We start from the raw sequence: 23,686 nt of genomic DNA on the forward strand, positions 1-23,686 counted from the left end.
AACAATGGTAGGCAAATTTCAGGGTATTGTGTTGCCAGTGATGGGTTAATTCCTATTACTTTCTGCCATTGTTTTCAGTTATTTCATATGTTGTATTGACACACTAGCCTTTAAAAAATGCTAGATTAAGCCTCAGTGCTTGCAGTCATGCTCCTTTGACCAAAGTGGATCTCCTCATCATAATTAAATATTTTGCATGTCTTTTTTCAGGACAGGGAAGTGGACACATCTGTGCCTTGCACACAAAAATACTAATATTTCTTACACCAATACTGGGATGTCTGAAAAGCAACACTCATTGTGAAAAATAGTGCAGTAATAAAATGGTTCATTGTCTCTTAATCTGTATACCTAAATTAGGTACAGAAGTAACACAAAGCAAAGTGAAGATGGCAACATGCACCTCCATTCTCTTTTTGTCTGAATGTGACATATAAACGTTGTGACTCCCATCTAAAATTCAAGAAGGAGACATTCCAGACCCCACCTGAAAATAAAAACAGCCCAAACCAGTGATGGAGGGGAGAGGAATTGCACCCGTGCCCTTGCTGCTAAAAGATATATGAAACGGCTGTATTTAGCGTCTTCCTGCCTATTGTGATGTACTTTGCAAGCTCTAAACAGTAATTTCAGAAGAGGAAAGCAGAAACCTTCCTTGGGCTCTTTATGTGTGTCTTTCTCTTGTCCACAGAGCAGCTCTCTGCATGCTAATGCCACGAAGGAGGTGGGGGCTCTGTAAAGATCATTCTGGTTTCTATTGTTCTCTGTAGTCACAGGAAAATGAACACAGCCTCTCAAAAAGTTCCCTCCCATGGGAAGATACTCAAGGAGAGAAAATTGCTATGAATTTGCCCTCTACTTCAGACACTTACTTGCTCACACAGTTCTAAAGTTGTCAAATGTATTTATACATATAAAATAGCAAATGTTTGATAGTGCCTTTATCCCCTGGGACAAGCTCATCTGCATATTGCCGATGGTGCTTTAGGCACTGCGTAGGCATGAGTGTTACATGACAAAAGCAGGCATATCTATCTAGCACTGGACCTGAGCAGGTTAGTCCACATGAGATAGGATGGACTCGGACAGAGCTATGACTTCATAGCCAGCAGCCACAGGGCTGAACTGCTCCGCAGATGTTACAATCTGAGGCACTTGGAGAGAGGCTGCACCCAGCTCTGGATTCTGTGACTGGCTCCTAGAAAGCCATCACAGCAATGCCTGTCTTTCCAGGGGAAGTAAGTGCAAAAAGTAATCTTTGCATTTTGTTCCAAGTGACCAGAGGAAGGAGACAGTTTTCTGTCCATAATTCTTTTTTAATTTTTTTTTTATTTCTCTGAAATTGACATAAAGACTGGTCAAAGAAACACCACTTAAAAATTCAGTTTGGTGAGGTGTGAGGAAGGGGGAAATTCTGCTCCTAGATATCTGCAAAAAGCTCTGCCCCTTCCTTTATGGCTCAACATGTCTCTTTCAAGGCAAGCTCTGTTGAAGGACTCACTCACTAATCGTGGTGCTTTATGTGTCACACTAGGGAATGCAGATATCTGCCATAGGCTACTGGTTCTGCCCATGTGCTTGAAGAGAGAGGTCCACCAAGGATAACAATTCAGGAAATAGCCCTGGCATCAATCCCATGTCATCCTAGGAGAAATGGGACAGGAGCTTTCCTTTTAATTGCAGCAGGAAGCTAAGTGTCTCCATATGATATTAACAGGGACCAGAGCTCTTTGTGGATCTAAGTCAGCATAGTTTAGTTAATTGTAGTGTTGTTACCCTGATTTTCAGCAGAAATTTTAGTCCTGAAAAGTGTTTTCTTGTATTTGGATCAAGGCCAAAATAAAATATTCTTTGTGGCTCAGGTCAGGCGTGTAAGAAATATGAAAGAAATAAAGAGGAAAGGCTACATTAAAGGATTCTACAAAGCATAAATTTGCACCCACGAAAAAAAAGAAACCCAGGAGACCATGATAAAGACAACACCTGCATAACAGAAGTGTGCTGAAGATGGATGTATTAAACAGCATCAAGTACATCACTGAAGCCCAAAAAGAGAAGAATCAAAAACCTCAGCCCTAACTGGCAGCAAATAAAAGGTTGTTAACCACATGGAGATATGTCTTTGGGCATTGCCAAATTGAAAACTGAATGGAACACAATTTTGAAGATTATAACTGGAGAGATGATTAGAGGCATGAGGGAAGCTTTTTCAAGGACTTACGAAGGAAATGGGATTGTAATTAGAAAAGGAAGTGGAATCAAGTGGAGATTTCTAAAAGGTGAACAGAAAAGGCTTTAGTAAATAGTAAAAACACATGGTAAAAAGCCAAATTGACAACACAATATTGGTGTGAATTTACTTGTAGTTTTTAGCCTGAAAATGGTAAAGAACTGTATTTTAAATCTAATTACTTGAAAATTTGTTTCCATTTTACAGCTCTCTCAGAAATGGTGTGTAAGATTCCACGCTTACCATGAGAAAATGGAAATGATCTCTCAGCCCTGGAGTGTCCTGATCCAGCCAACATTGCAGATGTACTTAGTTCCATGTGTGCATTTCCCTACTGATTTTACTGATTTGAATATGAACACTGGCAAGACTGGAACACTGAGGGAGCACTAAGCTCTCTCTGAAGTCCTAGTTTCTCCCATGAAGACAATTTAAAGAGAAGAAAACTTACTTCACTAAGAGGATGGTGAGGTACTGGAACAGGTTGCCAGGATGGATGCCACATACCTGGAAGTGTTCAAGGACAGGTTGGATGGGGCTTTGAGCAACCTGGTCTAGTAGAAAGTGTCCCTGCCAAATCTTTAAGGTCCCTTCCAAACCAAACCATTATATGATACTATGATTCTATGATTTTTAATTAAATGTTATGCATGTAGTTTCTTGGACAACAGCCACCTAGAACACCAGATGGCCCTGAAAATCTAAATGGAGAGGTAATGAAGAGAGAGGTGGGGGTAAACCGCAACTCCTGAGCAGTTCAAGAGCCGGTCTTATGCAAGGACTCCATCACATGGGTAGCATAGCGCTTCTCCTTCCTGAAGCTTCCCAGACAAAGGGGAAAGCAGACCACAGGGTCAGTGAGGCTGAAATCCCACTGGCATTTGGGTTACAACACAGCCCTCAGCCAGGCCTGTCCAGTGTGAGCCTTGGGTTGTTCCACCAGTCCCTTCTAGTCTGTGATAAAGATCAGCAGCAGGTGGAATCAAAACCTGACCCTCACATTTGTCTGGGTACAAGCCAGGACTAAAAAAAAAAAAAAAACAACAACTGAAAAGAGAGCAAATGAGTTGGTTTCCATGACTCTGCTCTGGTGAATTTCACTTCTAAAAGTGGCATTAGTGGTCCATAGAGTCTGTGTGGGGTGTCTTCCCTGGAACAAAATCCAACTTCATGGATCTGCAAGCTGGAAAACTACTGATGGATTACTGACTTTCCCCTTAAAGAAGTCAGAGTGACTGCAGTCCACGTGAAGGCTGGGACAAGTACTGGTCACGAGAATGTTTGTTATAGGGACAGCATGCAGAAAGCAATAAGTAAAGGCAGGCAAACCCTGTTGCTAAAATCCCAAGAGCATCTCCAGTTCACACTTGGTGAACACCCAGGGCCTCATTCCAAACTGCTCTTCAGGTAATGCTGGTGCATTTCTCTCTTATCAGAGAGAAATCAATATTATTCACCCAGGTACATCTTGCAGAATCCTTTCCCCCGGGCAGATGTAGAAACCTGTTGTTTCATTGCACAGTGTAAAGGTGGCAGGAGAAGGATTTTATGCTTTCTGGTTTCATCTGTCATATCTCCGTATCAGCTCACTGCAGATTTCTAAGATACACAGTGACTGCAAACCCAGCAAACACACTGCCTTGTGGGTTGTATTTGCAGAGAATATAATTGTGGGGTTTTTTTTGTAGTTAAAAAAAGAAATAAGAAAAGTGATTTTGTATTTGCTGTATCCTGCCTTTGGGGTGGGTAAAACTCCACAATCCAGGGAGTGGAACACAAGAGCAAATGTTGGGAGGTTTAGGATCTACGTGGCCTTACCAGTGCCCTGTCTTGTGCATGTCTGGCCGTGAATGCTGGTCTTGGCTGGCGGTATCAGAGCAGCTCTGAACAGGCTCTGTGTCTACATCGTCTAGTGCTGCACCTTGCAGAGATACTAATTGGGTCCTGGAAGCAATGTAGGTATGGCAGTATGTTGCTGTGTCAAGCTAATTAGTGGTGCTTCTAATGAGTGCAGGTGCAGTAGCAGGTTGACATGGCACTGGCACTCCCTGCTCAGTGCTAGCCTGGCTGCTTTCTGCCCAGAGCTCTGCACAATGGCATAGCTGTTATCTTTCTCACACCGGGAAGCACTGCTAATCTCTCTGGGAAAAACTTATGTGGATTTGAAGTGAGCGGAAGATTTTGTTATATACATATATGTAATGCCTTAGATTATCCATCTGTGAAGTTGGGCATAACAAAACACATCTGCCTTTGCAAACCACTGAAAATCTACAAACGAAAAGTGCTTCATGATGCCAGTGTTAAGGTATCTTTTAATTCTTATTCTTGATTATAATTCTTTTCTTTACTATACAACATATGTGCTGAGACAGAGGTCATGAATTTCAATCTGTCAAATAAAAAAAAAGAAAAAGTAAGGTAGGAAAACGTCAGAAGGAGAAGTAAAAAGCCACTGAGCAGTGAACAAAATATGAGCTGAGTTTGTATTATTTATACAGTTTTGTATTCTGCCTACTGCTGAGCACATGAAAGTTGAATATTCCCTGTGTTTTGGAACAGGGAAAAGTAACAGCAGAAACTGAAGGAGGATGGTTGGAAGTGCAGGTGGAAGAATAATTTATAATGGATAATTTATTCAATATTTTTTTTCCTCTCATCTCTTCAGAAATTATTCTACAACAGATTGCTGTTTTCTCAAATTCGCTTGTTACGTGAAATTATTTACTGAACAATTCTTTTAAGTTGTTTGTGAATTTAAATTGTAGAACGGTGGTATGCTTTTGATTTGATAAAAAAAGCTCCACAGAGCCCACTTTGTTGACCTGACTGGAGGGATGCTGCCTTCTCTGGTCCCCATCTGCTTCCACAGAGCTCCATGAAGGCTTGAGTTCTTCTCCAGTGGAGCAGCTTCCCAGAGAGGAGCTAAATGAGCATGTTTGGCACCAAGCCCAAATTTCTAACCATGTTGTTTCTTAATGTTCTGCCAACCCAGGGGGGAAAATGCTCTTTTAACCTTTCATGACAGTGACCCGAAAAGTCTTCTACCTGAAAGGCTGTTTATTTTTCCATCCATTTCATCTGCTCTGACAGAACTGTAATCTCCCCTTCCCCAGCCTGTGCTTTCTGAAGCCCTTTAGCCTCTGCAGCCACAGCCACTCCATTTCTGATCACTCTTCTCTCCTTCATCAACCCTTTCCGCTTACCATGAATAATGGTTTGTGAGGTGTCTGATACCCTTGGGGGACTAGATACTGGTTTGAGTTGTGTGTAGGAGCTACTGAACATGCTGATCCCGGAGAACGCATTTGAATAAGAAGTTTTCCCTCCTTGTCAACTGAACTAAAGTTGTTCCTTCCCTTATGGTACAATATGAGGAGAAGATGCTGTAGCGGAGGCACTAGCCATGTGGCTAGCCCACGTGCCAGGTGGATATTTTGTCACCATGCCATCAGCACTCATGTCCCCTTCCCCTAGAAACAAGAACAGTTATGCCCGTGCAGGCCTGAGGGTGAACCTGATTTTCAGCAGTGGTAGTGAGGGGTAGAAAGCTTTTCCTGTGTATGTGCATTAATGATCTGTCTGCAGAATGTGCCAGTTGCTTTCCTTTGCGTAGGTTGGTAAGAGATCAATTAGAGCAAGAAAGTTCACAGACCACTTAAGAAGCAATATTCCCCTTTTATCTCATCTTCTTCTCAGGTTTCTACCCTTTTACAGCTGTGTGTCTGCTGTGCTAAATGCTAATGTGAAAGTACTTTATCCACTGCCAAGCAGACATTCTTGTGGAAATGAATTCTCCCTTCTCACATTAGTCTCCCACTTTCTCACCTCTCTACCTGGTTGATAGGATCCTCCCTTGGCATTTAGGGGCAATCCTTGAGGTACTTGTCCAGCCACCCACGTCTGTAGGCAGCCTGATGCTGCCCAGTTCAGAGCAGGTTTGCTGCAGTCACTTTATTCTTCCAGGGAGGCAAGGAATTAGTCTTTTTTGATCACAAAAAGGTATAAGTGTCTGGTATTCTATCAGCAGCTTAAATGACTGAATAGACTTTGCTGGATAAAATATTCATCAGGTTTTTGTTTTGTTTAGTTTTTTCTCCTTTCAGTTATTCACATTTGTTTGTGATTTCCTTCTGCCCTTTTAAACTAGCTCTTCTTGGTGATTATTGGTCTAATTGTATCTAGACTATTTAGTTTCTTATATTGAGCTCATTGCTGTGGTGTCTGAACATCAGATCAATGCCATATAATTACAGTCACACAGAGCACAATCAACAATTATCAGTGATCACTTTCAGATCTTGCAACAAAGAAATGCTACCTGAGACATTGCTGCAGGATTTCAGATTTCCAAATATTTGCACTTCTAATTAAGCAGATGGAAAACCTGCTGGTAATGAGAAAGCAGGTTTCAGAACTTCTTCCGTAGCTAATTTCTGCCCAGACCAAAATAAATTATGCTGCAACAATTCTTTTCCAAGGTAAATAACACACCACTTGGCAAAGTGCCTCACAACAACAAAAAAACCCAGAGAAGTGTTTAAAGGTATTGCACTCAGTGGGAGATTTTCACACCACAGTAATAAATGCAACACAGCAAAAACCTACAGCTAGCGGAAGGGAATGCTTTCTTATCTAACAGTTCTGGAGGATATTTGCTGATCAATCCTATGAAAGGATGATATGCTTCTGTGTGTGTCCAGGGCATGAAATAACAAGCCTGAAGGCAATAATGCTCTCATATCATGTTTGAGAATTTTACAAATACAGCATGAGGCTCTGTGACTCAGTCTGAATGGAATTTTTCTTAGCACATGAATTTTACATGATATTTCGATACTACCTCTTTTGGGCACTTTTCCTAACACAGTGCAATGTTAGTTTTTTGGTGCTTTTTTATCATATTAGTAAATACCACGACACAGTTTGTGAAAGGTGTGAGGAAAGCAAGCAAACCTGAAAATTTGAAAATTACAAGGGCATTTGATTTGTCTTTCTAAAAGCTTCCCAAGGTTTTTGTTTGTTTGTTTGGGGTTCTTTGTCTTTTGTTTTGTTGTTTAGAAGGTAAAAATTAAAAGCACCAAAGAAAATACAGAGCTTAGTGCAGTCTTCACATAAGTTTTGGGGTTTGTTTTCCATTTTATAATTATTTTTTTTTGTGCTCTGTCCTTAATATTTCAGTTTTGCCACTGGCTAAACAAATACCCTCATGTTCCAGATTAATTAAAAAAAAAGTAAAATCAAATAAATACTCCTTTTTTTTTTTAACAACAACAAAAAAGCATTCCTTTTTGTTGTTTCCAAATCTCTAAAAGCAACAATTCTTGTCATTATCAAATTTCCATATAGAAAACTCGTATGCATGTGGGGGTGTAATAGCACAATCTGATATTCTTGCAACACCGGTTTTCTATAAATAGGGAAATCTGTTATTTATCATTGAAACTATTCATTAAAATGAAAAAAAAAAATACACTATGGGCATCTGTTCCTAGATGTTTAGTTGACTGACAGTTTTTAATCCCTTTAGCTAATGCTAAGTTGCTGGAATCTCATCCTTTTCAAGAGATCTTTTCCACTTGGTCCTAATGTGTTTTTATGCCCTTTCTCATGATCTTTGGAAATTTATTTGTTTTTTTAAAGTTTGACTCCTAGAGTCAGGTGAGTACATGAAAATTGCAGCATTCATTTAAAAAAATAAAGGTTTTCACTGGATGGAAGAAAGCTGAAAATGAGACGCAGGCTTCAAAAGGATTTTAAGCAGAATACAATTGTTTTTTCTTTTTCTTTCTTTTTTTTTTTCAAAAAGACATAATTTTTAAGCCATTTTCATGACTTTACAGAGTCTAGTCGAAGGTTTTTGAATATTTGGATTTTGTAACAATTTTAATAACATGTTCTTTTTATATTTGCAGTACTGTTGAAATTTTACTGATCTATGCCATAGCATTACATTTTTTTATCTCTTTATGATAGGGGATACATCACTCCAGCATGCTTACCACCCTGTTGTTTTAAGCATAAAGCAGCCACTGTTGACAATGAAGGTATGTAAGGTCAATGTGCATTGGACACCTATGTGTTTGCATTGGTACTTTATCTCCACATCTTAAATCCTTATATTAATATTTTGTCTGGGATTCTCATTACTTTTGTCTCAAAAGAATATCCAATACCTCACCCAGTGGAGCAGCACTTACGTGGCAGACAAATCCAGGTGAAAACTGGCAAAATGTTATAGATCATTTTGATACCCTGCAATTATTTGTCACCTCTTGATACTTTTAAGGCTTCCATCCTACATTCGTCCTTTTAGTTTCTATAGTGAAGGTATCTAAAACTGCCTGGACTAATGCTGGTATTCACTGGTATGAAACTGCAGACAGACGGGGAGAGAATTTGTCCCTGTGCCTCTCTCCTGCTGATTTACGTGGATGGGGGTTTGATCACTTTCTGTTGTCAGCATTTGTTTTCTTTTCTACTTGCGGCATATCTTATGCGTAGAGTAATAAATAACGTAATTCCAGCTCTTATGGCTTCAGATGGCACAGTGCCCTCTGCTCGAACTCCTTGGAGAGAGAAACACTCCAGCTTACCGTCAGAGTTTCATTTGCAAGCTTTACTTTGCCTTAGCCTTATTTTAAAATTTTCAAAGCTTTGCCTCCACAAATCAGGTTAAACTGTACATTACAAGGGAACTGCTTGACCTTGAAGCAATCCTTTTTGAGGCAGAGGTGACGAAGGGGTTGGCAGGCGGGATTTATTGTGCTCTGAGGAATGCAGAGGAAGCACATGAACATAAATATACAGAGAAACAGGAGCGGGAACCGCAGATAGATCTGGCAGATAAGACTTGGGCCTGTACCTGTAACTAGGTCAAAAGTGTGATGGTATCATCTCCAATGGAAATACAATTCAAAACCTTGTTTGGATGGTATAGGATGCCAGACAAGCTTCACTGGACAGATAAAACATTATCACCATTATTCTGGTAAGACTCCAGAGTAAGTAGGATACTCAACATATATTATAGGCTTGAGAGGTTTGGGGCAAAATGTGTAAGGTAATTGGAAATATTGCACAGAAAACACTCTTACTGAACAGTGCCAGAGCTGTGAGGGGCTGCTGGATAAATGACTTAAAATGCTGTTCACTGAGGCTGGTGGCAGGGCTACGTACCTACTGAAAAATACGTGGATGTGAAACATCTGGCCTTACTGGTTCTTTTCTTGCCTTACCCTGGTTCTTGCTCCTCAAAGCAAGAGGAAGAAAAGAGAAGCAGAAAGGGTTGGACGTTGTTAGCTGGTAGTCTAACCCTAACAAAACAAAGTATGGGTCACAGTGGCCTACATTCATAAAAAAGGTGAGACTCTCCTTGTTAACGGTAAGTGGGAGATGTGCTAGCATGCACATTTAGGAAAGGAACCTGTATTTACTGGATATGATTTTCCAGTGCATTCCCTGGACTGCAGAGAAACACATCTGGCATTACTGTGATCAACTCTTTCAGTGAGTGCTCTAGGACTTCCTTGCTAGGATGTATGCAGTGAAAGTCAGAATGCTTTATTTTTATTTTTCCAGTAAGTTCTCGCTATTTAATAAGCTCTTGCCAGGTAAAAACCCCAAACAAGCTCTCCCCACTTCCATCCTGATTCCACCTCCATGTGCTGACAGCACACCTCTGCTTTCTGCAACTCTTTGATCCCTCTTTGGTCTACAGCTCTGTCATCCTTCTTTCAAGGTCTTCAAGTCTTCAGCTGGCCCAGAGAGAAAGGGGAACAAAAAAGCATACTGAAAACATTGAAAAAGAGGACTAGAGGAAAGAAATGAAGGGAGATGAGTAGGTGTGGGAAAAAGAGACAGAACAAGCACAGCTGAAGAGTCAGAACAGACTACATGTTTATTTTCTTTTAAAAGGTAAGTAGTTATGTTTTGAAAGACTCCTGCTGTTGTTCTTTCCAGCAGTAAAGCCTTTTATATGAGGGGTTTTTTTTTCATTTTCCTGAATCTTTTTTCATTTTAAAGAAAAAAAAAAATATTTAAAGGTTTTGGATGTCACCTTTCAGAATATGGTTGTTGGATTTTTGGACCCTTGGATGATAGTGTCTTATTATGTACATATTTGCATAATGAGTTAATGAGGCCTAATATGTGGTTAAAATTATCTACACTGCACTCTTTTTATAGAAAGTCTGCATAGTTTTCTGCTAAAGTGTCTCCTTAGACACCCTCTTGGGGGCCTGTTAGGATTCCCTGCCTGCTTTCAGATGTCACTAACTTCTGGCGATTAATTTCTGAGCTCTAATACATTATATATGCAGTTTATACATATAAACGCCTCTTACTCTGTAATTTTAGGATTATGTAATAATCTAATTTTATATTTATTAAAAAAGAGGAAACAAGAAATGCAAGCCTCCATGATTACAATGAAGAATTTGATGTCATCAAAATACATCCAACATGTACAGAAATTAAAGCAAACAAAGAAACCAACCACCCATCTTTGCTATTAATGGTGCACTGAACATAATGTCTTCTGTTAGTTCCTATGACAGTAATGTTTTCTGTCCTTCCCATTTGGAGATGCAATGCCACTGTAAGCGACATCCAAGCTCATGATGTTGTTTCTTACATCTATCCCCAGAACCAACCTAACATCTATTACTGTAGACCGGTTGTCCTCAGGGTTCACCATATTGATGCTCTTATTCTCCTCAAGCATGGTGAGGTTGATCTCTGACACTGTTTTCACTGGCCAAGACAGGATGCAACTGATTGCCTAATCTTTGGTATTAACCCTGCCCTTTGAAACTGGCTCTTCTTTGAGCAGAATACTAGGCCACAGACCTCTGGAGACCCCTTCATACCTCCTTTATTCTATAAGTCTTTCGTCATTTGTCCTGTGGTGTGACAGTGAATATTGATGCTCCAGCCATTTCAGCAATGGTTTATAGGAAGCAGACAGCAGACCTAGCTTCTCTGAACCAGAGCAAAAGCTTCTGTATCACAATTCCTTGTTCCTCTTAAGCATGGTGGTCTTTTTTTTTACCTTGGAACTCAACCTAGAACAGCAGATTTTATTGCCTTTTCAGATATTCAGGCTTATTCCATGTTTCTGACGACTTATGTAGGCATATTCCAACATCTCCCTTATGGCATTGCATTCCCAGTGGTCTCTGTGCCATGACTTTACATTACATGCACCTGTTATTATATTGCTTGCTCCAGGTGATGTGAGGAGAGCTGTGAGTAAGAGGAAATATCTTCAGATGTGTGACCCTTCTTCTTCCTGATCATACACCTTGCTAATTTCCTACCATCGCTTTCTCCCACAGGCATGTAAAGCTCTGTTTGAAAGCACTGGCCACTGCCCAAGACAAGATGCTAGACTAGGTGGAGTGACAGCCTAATACATTTAATCAAGATGTAGGTAAGAACTAAATCCAAAGTAGAATTTAGAAAGCAGCCCTAAAGGCACGTTTGCTGGTTTTTTCTCTACTAAAATCCAGAAAAGAAAAAAACTGCTTATAGTTAATTCTTAGTGTCCTCAGTGTTGTGCACAGCAGGAGAAACAAATGACTAGTAACCAATGCCAGTATGTGCCACAGAAGGACACAAGCACAAGTCTACATGTTGATTTATACAGCAGCCACTTTCCATAGGCCACTCTTCTGGCCTCAGAACCAATGGTGGATGAATCATGTTGTTTTAACACAGTGAAATAATTAAAAAAATATAAATTGGATTACAGTTTTCTTTAAACAGTATATCCTTGTAGTTATTAATAATAATAACTCCAAATCTGGAAGACATGTACATCTTCTAAATGAAATAATATAGACAAAAGCACTGGCTGTTGAGCAATAATCTATAGCTGCATAAAATTAAAGTATTTTCCATTCACCTTTGCATAAGTTACATTATGCCAACTTTAATTCACAGGCCCTTTATGGACAGATTAAAAAGTATGGTCATTGAAGTGTAGAGTTAGTTGTTTAGACAACCATAGAAAAATTTAACAAGTGGGATAGGAAGAGATAAAATATCAGATATTCTGCAATGGCCATGAGGAAAATGGATGATTTTTATATGCCTGCTATGTTTAATAGACTGTTCAAGATTTACAGATTTTACTCAACAAATTCTGACTGCTAGGTTTGAGGATCAGGAGGTTCTTTCCTAAAAATGGCATGGCTACTGGGTGAAGCAAAGGCTTTCCACTTTTCTAATTGGGAAGAAATCTAAAGATGAAAAAGAGGTGTGAAAGGTGTATAAATTGGGTAATACCATCAGAGTGTCTTGGGGAGGAGTACTCCATGGAGTTTCCATGGAAAGCAAATGCACTGTTGGCAGAATCAGCAGACAGTTGGAAAATTTCTGACAAAAGTGTTTTTCATTAAAATGTGTAGATGGATTGAGACAGACATCTCCTGCAGAATTGTGCCACTTCTGATCAAACTTCCAGTGCATAAGTTTCCCCAAAACAGAGTGGAATTATTTTGTCTCTTTTTCACACTGGGGTGATAGAAATGATTCTTCTTGGCCTCCTCAGCGCATATGCTATTAGGGCTTTTATCTGGTACAGGTTCCTGCTCTGCCTAATTCCCACCCCAGCTGTGAACTTTGATTGTCAGTTTCCTATTTGATTAAAAGCAGGTCTTCTGCCAGGGCAATTCCATGCTCCACTTCAAAAAGGTGGGAAGAAAGAAGTTCTATAGATCAGTGCTTATGCAGTTAGTGATGAATTTGAGTCCTTATTCTTGTTTCCTAGCTACTGCTATTATTATAGAAACCTAGGAGATTTCTAGTTTATCTCAGATATTCTTACCAGGCAGGAAAAGGATTATTTTTTGTCCATTAACACTTGAAGAAGTTCCAAAGACGTGCTGATTGAGCAGGATGTCCCAGTATCCCTTCCTCAGCCCTCTGTATAAAAGCATAATTATTCAAGAAAGTCTCTCCGTCCCCCTAGGTAAAGGAAGGGAAAGAGAATAATGTGACCATGTGGGTTTGGCTACACACATGCATCCCTATAGTTGTTTGAAACCATTCAGAAAATGCTTAAGAGAGATGGTGGTGTAGTGTCATCAACCGTATCACACAGAGACAACCCAGAAGAGACAATTTTGAAGGAAAAAACTGCAAGTAAGAAAAGCAGTTTTGCAGAAATCAACATGGAAACAGAACCTGCTATAATCATCCTGAAAGGGACAGATGTTGGCATTCCACCCTCAGCTCCTCTGGCCTATTACGTCTCTGAATGCTGAAGCTCACAATGCTTTTTTTCCTCCAATTTCAGAAGTGTCAGACAGGAAACACAGTGCCAGTGGAAAACCTTATACAGATCTCTTGTTAGCTAACTGCGGTGTTTTGTTCCACAGTTACATGTCTGCACAAGCCGTCATTGTGTCAGTCATAATTACCACCTATTCAGCACCTCCCTTCAGGTTTTATCACCTTTGCAGTATTAAGCAGCCAGCCGCAGGAAGCAAAGTCGGCTGCCCTGGAGCAGCAACCGTCAGACTCTGGATTTCAGGGTATAATTGCTGCATGAACACAAACATCTCCCTCCTGCCTGCACAAAACACCCAACCCATTCCTTTCTTTGGCAGAGATCAGAGCCCCATCAAATGCACGCTCTTCCCAGGATAGGAAAATAGACCCTATCTTCTGCAGGGGCAACTTAGCATGGGCTGGATGGGGGACTGTGCCACTGCATACCACCAGGTGAAAATGTAGCATTGTACTCCTTGGAAGGGGGCTCCACCTTTCCTGTAAGTCACTTTTTATCTCTTCTGTGAAAGACATGAACTATTTCTGGCATGGAAGTCTAACGATAGCATCCTATATATCCCTCTGATGTAGGAACTTCTCCAGAATAAAAATTTGGAGTACCCCTTTCTAAACTTGATTCACTCTTCAAGACCCATGCTTTGGTGGAAGGACAGGTAGATGAGTCCTTTTCTAGGTCAGCCAGGCATTATAAACGGAAATGCAAAACTAGGAGGCAGTTGCAGAGCATTCCTATCAAGCTGGTGCATGGTTTCAAATGTCAATTGCCTTTCCTCTCTTCCCATCCCATTTACTGTGTTTTATAAGTTCATCTTTGGCTATATGACCCAGACCAGCAGGCCTGCCAAGAATCACATTGCATTCTGTTAACTGCTTATGACTTCTGGACAGTGTGCCACTGTGATTGTCACACTCTTTCGCTTAAACGTATGGCGCATGGAGACACAAATTACTCCAGCAAGCAGCTTTCCATGATAGATTTTTGCATACCGATTGCAGATGCTGTTTGAGGCTGCTGAGATTGGTGTGGTCCAATCCTGGAAGCAGCAAAAAACCTGTATTCTGAGAAGTACCTGGCATGCTGGGTTTCTTAGGCTCAATTAGGAAAGCCAAAGGTGCTGTCAGATTTTCTCAATCTGATAGAAATGCTACCAACGTGGGGTAAGTATGAGTATCATGCTGGAGAGACAAGAATGACAATAAAAGCTTTAAAGTAGTGGCAGTAAGAAGTATTGAGACGCTAACTGAGGAGAAAAAGCTATTTCATTTTAATCAGGAACAAGGAGAAATTTAGAGATTCAGAAGTTCTGCCTGATTAAGGTGCCCCATTGTGACATTTGTAACATAGTTGTCAATACAGCATATTTAAGTAGGAAATTTTCTGAGGTCCTCCTTGCACATGAGGCATTCTGAGCTAACTTTGGGACCAAGTAGCTACAAGAAAACATGAAAGTGTTGACAATTAAAACTAATATTCAACAAAACCAATATTCAAATAAGTAAAAAGATAGCATAGAACCCTCGAACACCTGCAAATGTTCCTCCAAAGATGCACAATTCATTTATGTGCTGAGGGAAAGGGATGAAAAGTGCTCTTCTTTTCCTCTCTTCCTGTAAGCTGATTCTTCTTTGGTTTTGAGTCTGAATCAAAGAAAAATACATTGCATGACCTTCTTGCCACAAAATTCTGTACTGATATCCAACATTGACATAGCCTGATGAGGGTAAACAGGGTAATGATCATTGTCTCATCCTTTTGGTGAGGCAGAACATAGCATAAATTCGAATGAGGGAAAACCTGGAGGAGAAACAGGTTCTAATTTTGTAAAGACACATTGAACTCCTCAGACTCACATATTTTTCATCAGACTTGCTGGACTTGAATAGGTGCAAGTAATACAGTAATAAGAGCATCCAACTGCACCAAACTCTTTAATGAAGAAGAGTTAATCATAAATATTCAAGTAGAGAATCTGAGCAGCTGCTACACTTCACTAACACTGCTTTCACTTGTAATAGTATTTCATACTGCTCAACTGCATTGTAGTGCATTGACATCAGTGACGTTAGTTCTGGATCCACTGGAAGCTAGCTTGTGGGAAACCTCTAAAATTTCTTGGCATTTTAAGCTTCTGAAGTGCTGTGTTCCACCAGGATGTGTTGCGGTATGGAAAGAGGTAGGTATGTAAATGGTCACCAATGACACTATTATTCTTCATTTTCCTTGTCCTCTTGACGTACCTTCAGATTTGAAACTCTTTTCTTTCCTCAACTTCCTTGCTTACAACTGTATGTTTCTCTTGATTTCTTTGAAAAGTCCTTTAAACAAGTGTAGTTGAATTTCCTAATGTGACTGCAAAGAACTGTTCCTGTCTAAATTTACCTCTTCACAGCTGGCTGGTCTCCTGCCATCCATCCTATGTAAGTACAGTATTATCCCATTGTCCTACTTTGCTCCCAACAGGCTATGAGTGTTCATGAGTGTTATTTCTCTTGTTAGTGGACCGGAGTAGGAATTCACTCAGTACATTGATAGAAGTGGAATGGACTGGAAAAGAAAAAATTAGTGATTACCAATTGCCAAGATGCCCAACTAATCTAAGTACATTTTGTTGTTGAAACGACTTGAGCTAAGTATGGACTGGAATCCCAATTCTGAGTAATCTGGAGATGTAGGGAAGATCAAATCTAAATCAAGATTTTGTTACCTACTGTTTTCTTGAAACATATCAAATACACTCAAGAAAACAAAAAATACACATAAAAGTTCTCTAGCTTCTGTCATGGTACAGTAGGAAGCCGTAATTGAATATTTCCAAGGATCCTCTTAGCTGGTAGTTAATCTGGAGTAGATGGGATACATACCAAGAGCAGTGTTATAGTCTGGATGAACAGAAACTGTTTGGAAACAGCTGCTTGTTAGTGAGCCAAACCAAACATGGACACTGTGGGCTTGATGGTGTGTCGTAGCTGTGTTTTCACTGAAAGCTCACTAGGATGCTGTGTCAGACAAATGCGCTCCCATAGTACAGGTGGCAGGAAAGGTTTGGCCATATGGAGAGGTATTGCTTTTTCTGTCACTGCCAAAATCTGTACTAGATGCCCCACAAAACATAAAGATGATTTGCTACAGTCTGAGGGGCTTGTTAACTCTGTTGTACATAACATAATGAAAGCAAAAATGTTTTCCTTTGTCAGAAAGAGTGGTATTAAGAAAATGGTGGCCAGTATTAAGTGAATGATGCAGTTACATAAGGAAGGAGGTATAGGAAGGCATTATCAATACTGCGGCCAAGACAGAGTAAGTGCTTGTCACTGAACCTCTGCCCCCCCTATCTTCTCTGAGCATATCACCAGAAAGATCATGCCTATTGTCACTCTTACAATGAGTTATGCGACTCCCTCACTTTTGAACTGGGCTCTGGCCTATGATGCCCTCTGTGTCACTCACAGTTAAGCAGTAACTGAGTGAATTTGTATCTGCAGGCACAGCAATGAAGACAGTGACCTGCCAGCTTTTCAATTCTACCCCCAATCAAAGAGGGATTTATTTCCTGATAGGAGTGTAAAATTTAAAGAAAATGGAGTTTAAGGCTTTAGATAGTTGCTGGACATCATCCTGACTCTCAACTTAACTGCACACCAAAGACCCACCCAGATACCACTCATGTGGTACCACTGCACAACAGTTAACTTTCATCAGGGGCAGAAAGTCCATTTTTAAACCCTTTAGAATACATGGCAGGACTTTCCTGCTCAGCCAAAGCTGTCCAGGGAGCTGAAGGTTAGGTGGGATAATTTCCCAGAGCCCAGGCCTATGCCATTCCTTTATGCCCACCCCAGTGCCCTGAGGGGGGAGGTGGCTTGCCAGGAGCAAGTGAGAACACCTCACAGCCTCTCCATGTAGGTAGTATGAGTTTTCAGATTGGTAGATGTAAGCAGCATATTGTTGCTTGGCCCCAGACTGCATTGTTGTGTGTGTTGATTTAGCCCAAGTGAACTGCAGTTCCTCCAAATAAATATGTTCACTGATGCTATGACTAAACTGCTGGTGAGCTATGCCAGCACATGTACAAATGCTGTGATCTTTGGTACCAGTTACATCTGCGGCATCTCTAGACGTCATCTATACTGGGCATTACATTTAAACTACACATGAAAGACATTTGTGAAGCCTGTTTTCAAAAGCCACTAGAACTTCAGCAACTGATTTCTGTGCTAACATCACTGGTTCACTAAGGTATTTTAAAATGCTTAATCTAAATCCTTAAGACAATAATAGCCACATGGAGAGAATCCAAAAATAACACTGACAATGTGTGTTAATACCAGTTGAAAAATCTTAAGCTCTAGATTGCCTGTATACAGCTGTTTGGTGGCCACACCAGACAGGGCTGGTACCCAGACAGTGCAAGAAGCAACCTGCAGGCAATATGATGCCATGGCTTTCCAGAAGTGCAGCTTCCCATTGTTCTTATGTGTGTCTAGAAGCTTCTTGAGTAAGATCATGGATAGAAAAAGATATTTCCTCACAGCAGTCCACACAGGAAGCTTTAGATTGTGTTGCAGCCTGAGGGATGTTTTTGGCGTCCTCTGAGCCCTCCACAAAACAGCAGAAGGGAAAGACCTTGCTTGCCAGGACGGCTAGCTGCTCTGAGGGGGAAAGTTGTCTTGAGGTGGGAATATTGCTTCTGGTGATTAAATTACTTCACGTAGAGCTCCATAGCATGTCTCCACAGGGCACTGTGTAGGACCATGTGGATAGAGGTGTTTAGCAATGACAGTGTTTTCTGAATCAGCAACCACCCACTAGTTTAATCTAAGTAAGGAATCTAATTTCCTTACTAGACATAAACACAACCCAATTCTGGTTAGAATCAGCTAGGTGAAGTCTGAGCTCTTTTCTTCAACTCCATGGCATTTTCCTGTATTTCCCATAAAGCAGCTCAAATGTGGTACCTTTCCCAACCATTCCTGGGCTGGCAGTCATGCAAGAGATTTTCATGTGCTTGCAAAGTTTCCTTCTTCCATCTAGTTGGGAATATGAGGAAAACAGACTGTCTCAAACAGACGACTACTTTCCATTCTGACCAAAACCACTACATGGTGGGAAGATGGCATTTCCTCCGCTCACCTTAAAAATGGCTTTTTGAGAGCTCTGCTTCTGCAATGATTTGGATTCAGCTTGACTGAATTTACTTCTATAAGTTGTTCAAAGCAGGAATCCTTTATAGATGAGAAACAAAACACAGAATTTCATCTGTGGCGATAGTTCAGCCCTAGGAACAGCAATACGTTGTTTCTGAACATCATGGGACAAGGACAACACTGCTCTTATTCAGAGACCAGGGCAGAAGGAGCATTAATGCTGATGTCAAAAATGGGATACATCGGAATGGGAGTTCAGTTTCCTTCTCAAACACTCAACGCTATGGGTCTAATGGACTGGTCGAAAAACAAGTCTCCCAAACAAATCAAAAGGGAATTCAACCCAGTGCAATGGAACAAAGAAGTTCAAACAGTAAGTCTCACAAGCATTCAGTATCACAAGGTACAGTATACAGCAACAGCAAATACAACCGTAAATATACCTTCGCTCTGACCTCCCATGGAGGTGCGAGCACAGCACAGGAACAATGTTTAATTCTTCCTTGCTATTTTCTCTAACTTTAATTCACTGCAGTGCAATTCTGGAAGCTTAATGTAGTTTCATCATCCATGGCTGGAGCTAGAAAACAGGGCAAGTTATCAGAAGATACAGCAGGGAGATAACTAAAGGAAGTTTCATTTGGCACAAACTATCAGGAAATCCTCCCAAAATCGAGCCATCAAGGAAATGATGGAAGTACATGATTTTAATAAAAATGAACACATGCATATACCACAACACACACAAACACGAAAACACAGCCCCCTTCCATCCTCTAAAAGGCAGTTTGCTTTTTTATGGGGCTACTACAAATATTATAATGTATCCTGGCTCTAGTCCAATCCTCTGCAACTTCTGGCAGCCATTTTATATCATCCCTGTTGTAAGTTTCACTGTCCTGGGGATGTCTGTGCTTTGATTTTTATCTTGCCCTGATCCAAACCTGGCAGTCTGGTGCAGTTCAGGGGCTGCACCCACATCTGTTTGAGTGCAGCAGCTGGCACATCTGCCCCAAATGGGTCTTTCCTATTTATTGCCTGTGCTGTGGGAGTCCCCAGCAGCTGCCTCCTGAGGAGGGCTGTGCTCCCAGGGAGCAGATTGTGCTGCCAGCAGCTTCTACAGCAGAAGCAAGAGGCAACCCATGCCTGGGGACCAACAGGAGCAGTATATAGGGAAGATGGGGTGTAAGGTGGCAATTACAAGTAATAAGCTTGTAATGTGATTGCCTGTGGGCATTGAAATGGCTCCGATCTTTTGTGGGGTCTTAAGAGAGCTGAGTGCTCCCAGCCCTCCACACAGACCCCAAGGTCACCTTGCAGGCCCAACAGGCCCTGTCTTCATCTCCAGTTTGTCTGGATGTGTAATTTCTGGCACACTTCAGTGCATCTGATTGTTGTCACGATTAGAGAACGAGGACAAATTGCTGACAAAGATGGCCAAGTAAAAATGCACTTGGGTGTAATAGCAGTGGGAATATTTCAAACAGCTTCCTGTTGTACGTCTTCAAGAGAGATGGAAGCACTTGTGCAACCATATCACTGAATATGGATAGTGCTTACAAGTGCTGTGTAACGTGTCGACAACTCTGCACACATAAATATGTATTGTTTTTCAGGCACCACCCAGGCAAATAGAAACGTGGAGTTGTAATTTTAATTTCTTTTGCAATGTCTGAGCAAACTGCTACAAGACTTGTAAAGAAAAGCGGGAGTCCTAATGACTTAACCGGCAATTCAAGACAAAGCACCTCAGGTCTCTGAGCTCAGCTCCCTAAAACATTCCTATCTATTGCTCACATCCCACCAATTATTCACTTTTTTTTTTTTACAGCTATTAGCTCTTGAACTCCCTGGTTTGTTCTTTACCTCTTCTGGGTGACTTTTCAAAATTCAGATCATTCCAAAGTAAAAGCTTTAACCGTCCTTTAAACCAAGATTCCTCTTTCTTTCTGACATCAAGACTTCTCTCTTTGATAACTTCAAATGTTTCTCCCTCTCTGCAGTGAGTACTTAATTCTCACCAATGGTTTTGCTTTTCTATCTCACATAGCAGTAGCACCCTGAATGTCATTTATCTGTTTTGGCCATTGCTGCCTTCTTTGCCTTTTTTTTTTTTTTTTCCCTTTCAACTAAATTGATAAAAACAATGCCACTATTTGTTCAACATTGTTGTGGGGGATTTTGTTTTTCCTAATTATGTAAAAATACACTTGCTATTTAAACTCAATTAAAGCTTCCTTTATATGTTAGCAGAGCTGCACAACAGAGGTTTTCATCCTGTGCTCTGACTGTGAAACAAATAAAAGCCAAGCTTTTGCATCTCATAACCTTGAAGTTCTCTGAGTAGTTTCACCTCCAGGGCTGGGTAACTGAATGTTTTCAAGCTGCTTAGAGAGAAAAATGGGGAGGAGGGGTGAGATGGAGGAAAAGGTAGCAGTAAACAAGAATCTGATTTTATATTTTCATGATTTAGGCTAAACTGAACAGTAGCAGCAGTAGCAGCCATATTAGAGAGGAAAAGCAACTGTACATATTTGATGGAATAGTTTTATAATTTAAAATACATACTGTATAAGACTTTAAATGTGAAAGGGCTAATGCATTTCTCATAACATCCCGTGTTTTGTTAGTGCTTTTCATTCCATACAAATGATATCTGAGTACTGACAGGCTGAAGGGAACACACATTGACCATGTTATCCATTGCAAGGGCATGGCTGAAGACATGATATAACGTGACAACTGTTCTAATATTGTGCTCTTGCTACACAGCATTTCAGGGTAGACCTGGGAGAGAGTTTTACTGGAAAAGCAAATGTGCTAGAATGGAAGTAGTGAGTCATGAGTGGTAGTGAGCTATGCAGTCCTGCTAAGATCATGGGGCAGGAAGAATGTGATGCTCACATTAAGCCAGCACTGCACCCTCTACATACTCAGGACTCTTCTACTACCACAAATAGCCAAACCCTGCTTTGTTTTCCAAATATTCTTACTACTGGGTCCTCTATCTGTACACTGAGTTTTCCTACTGCCCTTATTCACTTGCTCTATCAGTACCAAGTCAAAAAAGGTCTATCACATCTATAATTACCAGTACTCCTTTCTCTACTACACAAGTTTACCTTAAAGGATGTTCTTCCAACAGTTGACCTTGTCTGACCTTGCTAAGCTTGTGCTAGCTATAGAATTGCAGAAAAGTGCATGCAGAAGTCAGCAGAAGACAGCTTTTCAGAAAAAAAATTGGGAAGTATTTACATCTTCTATGCAAAAAGTCCAACCCACACATGTAGATAGTCTGTGATTCAATAGGAGACTTATTTCTGACTTTGTAGAAGAAAGACTGTGGATTAGGAAAAAAAAACAACAAACAAACCCAAACCAAAGCAAAACAAAAACCAACATAAAAATCAGACTTTGTTATATAGTGAAGCCAGGATGTTCTTTAATTATGTGTTAGGGGCTACATAGAATGGAAAGAATGTAGGTGCTCCTGTAAGAGAACAGCTGTGAGATACTGCTTCATGATTGGAATAAACTCATAGCATGCTTCATGGGACTTACTGTCCTTGTTAAACAAAACCTCTTCTTGACACTCATCATTTGAAATAATTTCTTCAGATGCAAAACCAATTTTTTAATGGCTGTCTTTGCATATTGAAGTTGGTGGAGGGTGGGTGTGTACTATTAATCTTTCCACAAAAAGTGTGATTTTTCCTCTTATGTGCCTACAGGATAGTGCAGTTACAGGTGTAATCTGCAAAATATCAGTTTGTAAGTGAAAAATTCAGGCTGCACAAGGGCACAGGGTTTTTCCTATGACTTTCAAACACAAGCCTACTCTTCAAAGAGCTAGAGAAGAAAGTGTGAACACTAGTAAGACAAACTGTTCGTTATTCACTTCAGTTTCGGATATACACACTGGAAATCACTGGCCAGTGAAATGTATGCTTTGTAGTCCAGAGTTCCTTACTTACTGCTCTCTAGCACTTTCTGCATGTGAATAAGCACCATTACATTCATTTACAGCTCTGGGACAAGAAGGTATTCTGCGGTTTACAAGATTTCTCTAATGTGCTGTGGCCAGTCTCCTGTTTCCTTAAGGAGTTCAGCACATTAGGATACCCAGTGAAACAAGGAATACATATAACAGTTGGAACTCACACGCAAAGATGTAAGTTTCTAATTTAACTGACCTGCGAGATGACGTGTGCTCACAGATAAAATGGCCAATCTCCCTCACCAAAGACATCGTAATTGTTTCCCTTAAGTGCCATAGTCTGTGAGGTTTCACAGGAGGAAGAATGAGAACTGGGGACCAGCCTTATTTTTGGTAATGACCTTGGCAAAAAAATAAAGATGCGCTAATGCATTTTCTTGCTGGTACAAGGCTGGGGGGCATTGTGAAGACAGAAGAGGTTCAGATGATAGTATAGAAGAAGCTGAAGACTTCGGTAGTCTGGCAGAAAGAAATAGGATGGCATTTATAGTTCAAAAAGAAAGATCATTTACTTTAGAAGTAAAAGAGAAAAATTCTTTTATAGGAGCTTATTGGTTACAGATGACAGAAGGGAAGAAAAACCTCTGTGCACTAGATAGTTTATTATGAGTATGTGATGTGATATAGCTATGGAAAGGCAAATGCTGTACCGGATATCTCCCACAAAGTATTTCTGATAAGGAAGTGCAAGATATCAACACTGTATCTGCTTTTCATGAATATAAATCTGAACCAGAGTCAGTGCATATCTCTTGGGATGACCACGACTTGTAAAGCCCAGTTTGTGGGAGGAACCAAGCTGATTATGTATTGGATCAATTTGTGAAGTACTTTACACAATGCTCCTGCCCATTACTTCAAAAAAATTGGCTCAGAGAGGAAAGAGATCCTCCCCAAACCTTTTTTGTGCTCTGTCACAACCTTACACCTCCAGGACAAACACTCTAATATAGCCAGGATGAGAGCAAGCCTCAGAGGCAAATGACAAAAACAGTGCTAATGACATATTTTTTCCT

General features: G+C 40.5%; 1 long non-coding RNA gene across 1 annotated transcript in view; it reads right to left on the reverse strand.

Annotated features, from left to right (window-relative positions):
- Window positions 1-9,777: 9,777 nt before the first annotated feature.
- LOC133225800 (uncharacterized) overlaps window positions 9,778-23,686 on the reverse strand; it is a 34,092-nt gene continuing 20,183 nt past the window's right edge. Inside the window, exons 2-4 of the long non-coding RNA XR_009729283.1 lie at window positions 15,909-16,073; window positions 15,055-15,166; window positions 9,778-9,987 (exon numbers count right to left, since the gene is read on the reverse strand). This is a non-coding gene — a long non-coding RNA (uncharacterized LOC133225800). The remainder of the gene's footprint in view (window positions 9,988-15,054; window positions 15,167-15,908; window positions 16,074-23,686) is intronic.

Source organism: Neopsephotus bourkii, unplaced genomic scaffold, assembly GCF_033783945.1.
Source record: "Neopsephotus bourkii isolate Nb327-2 ecotype Australia unplaced genomic scaffold, CSIRO-AGI_Nbou_v1 NB_1767, whole genome shotgun sequence".
NCBI lineage: Eukaryota > Metazoa > Chordata > Aves > Psittaciformes > Psittacidae > Neopsephotus > Neopsephotus bourkii.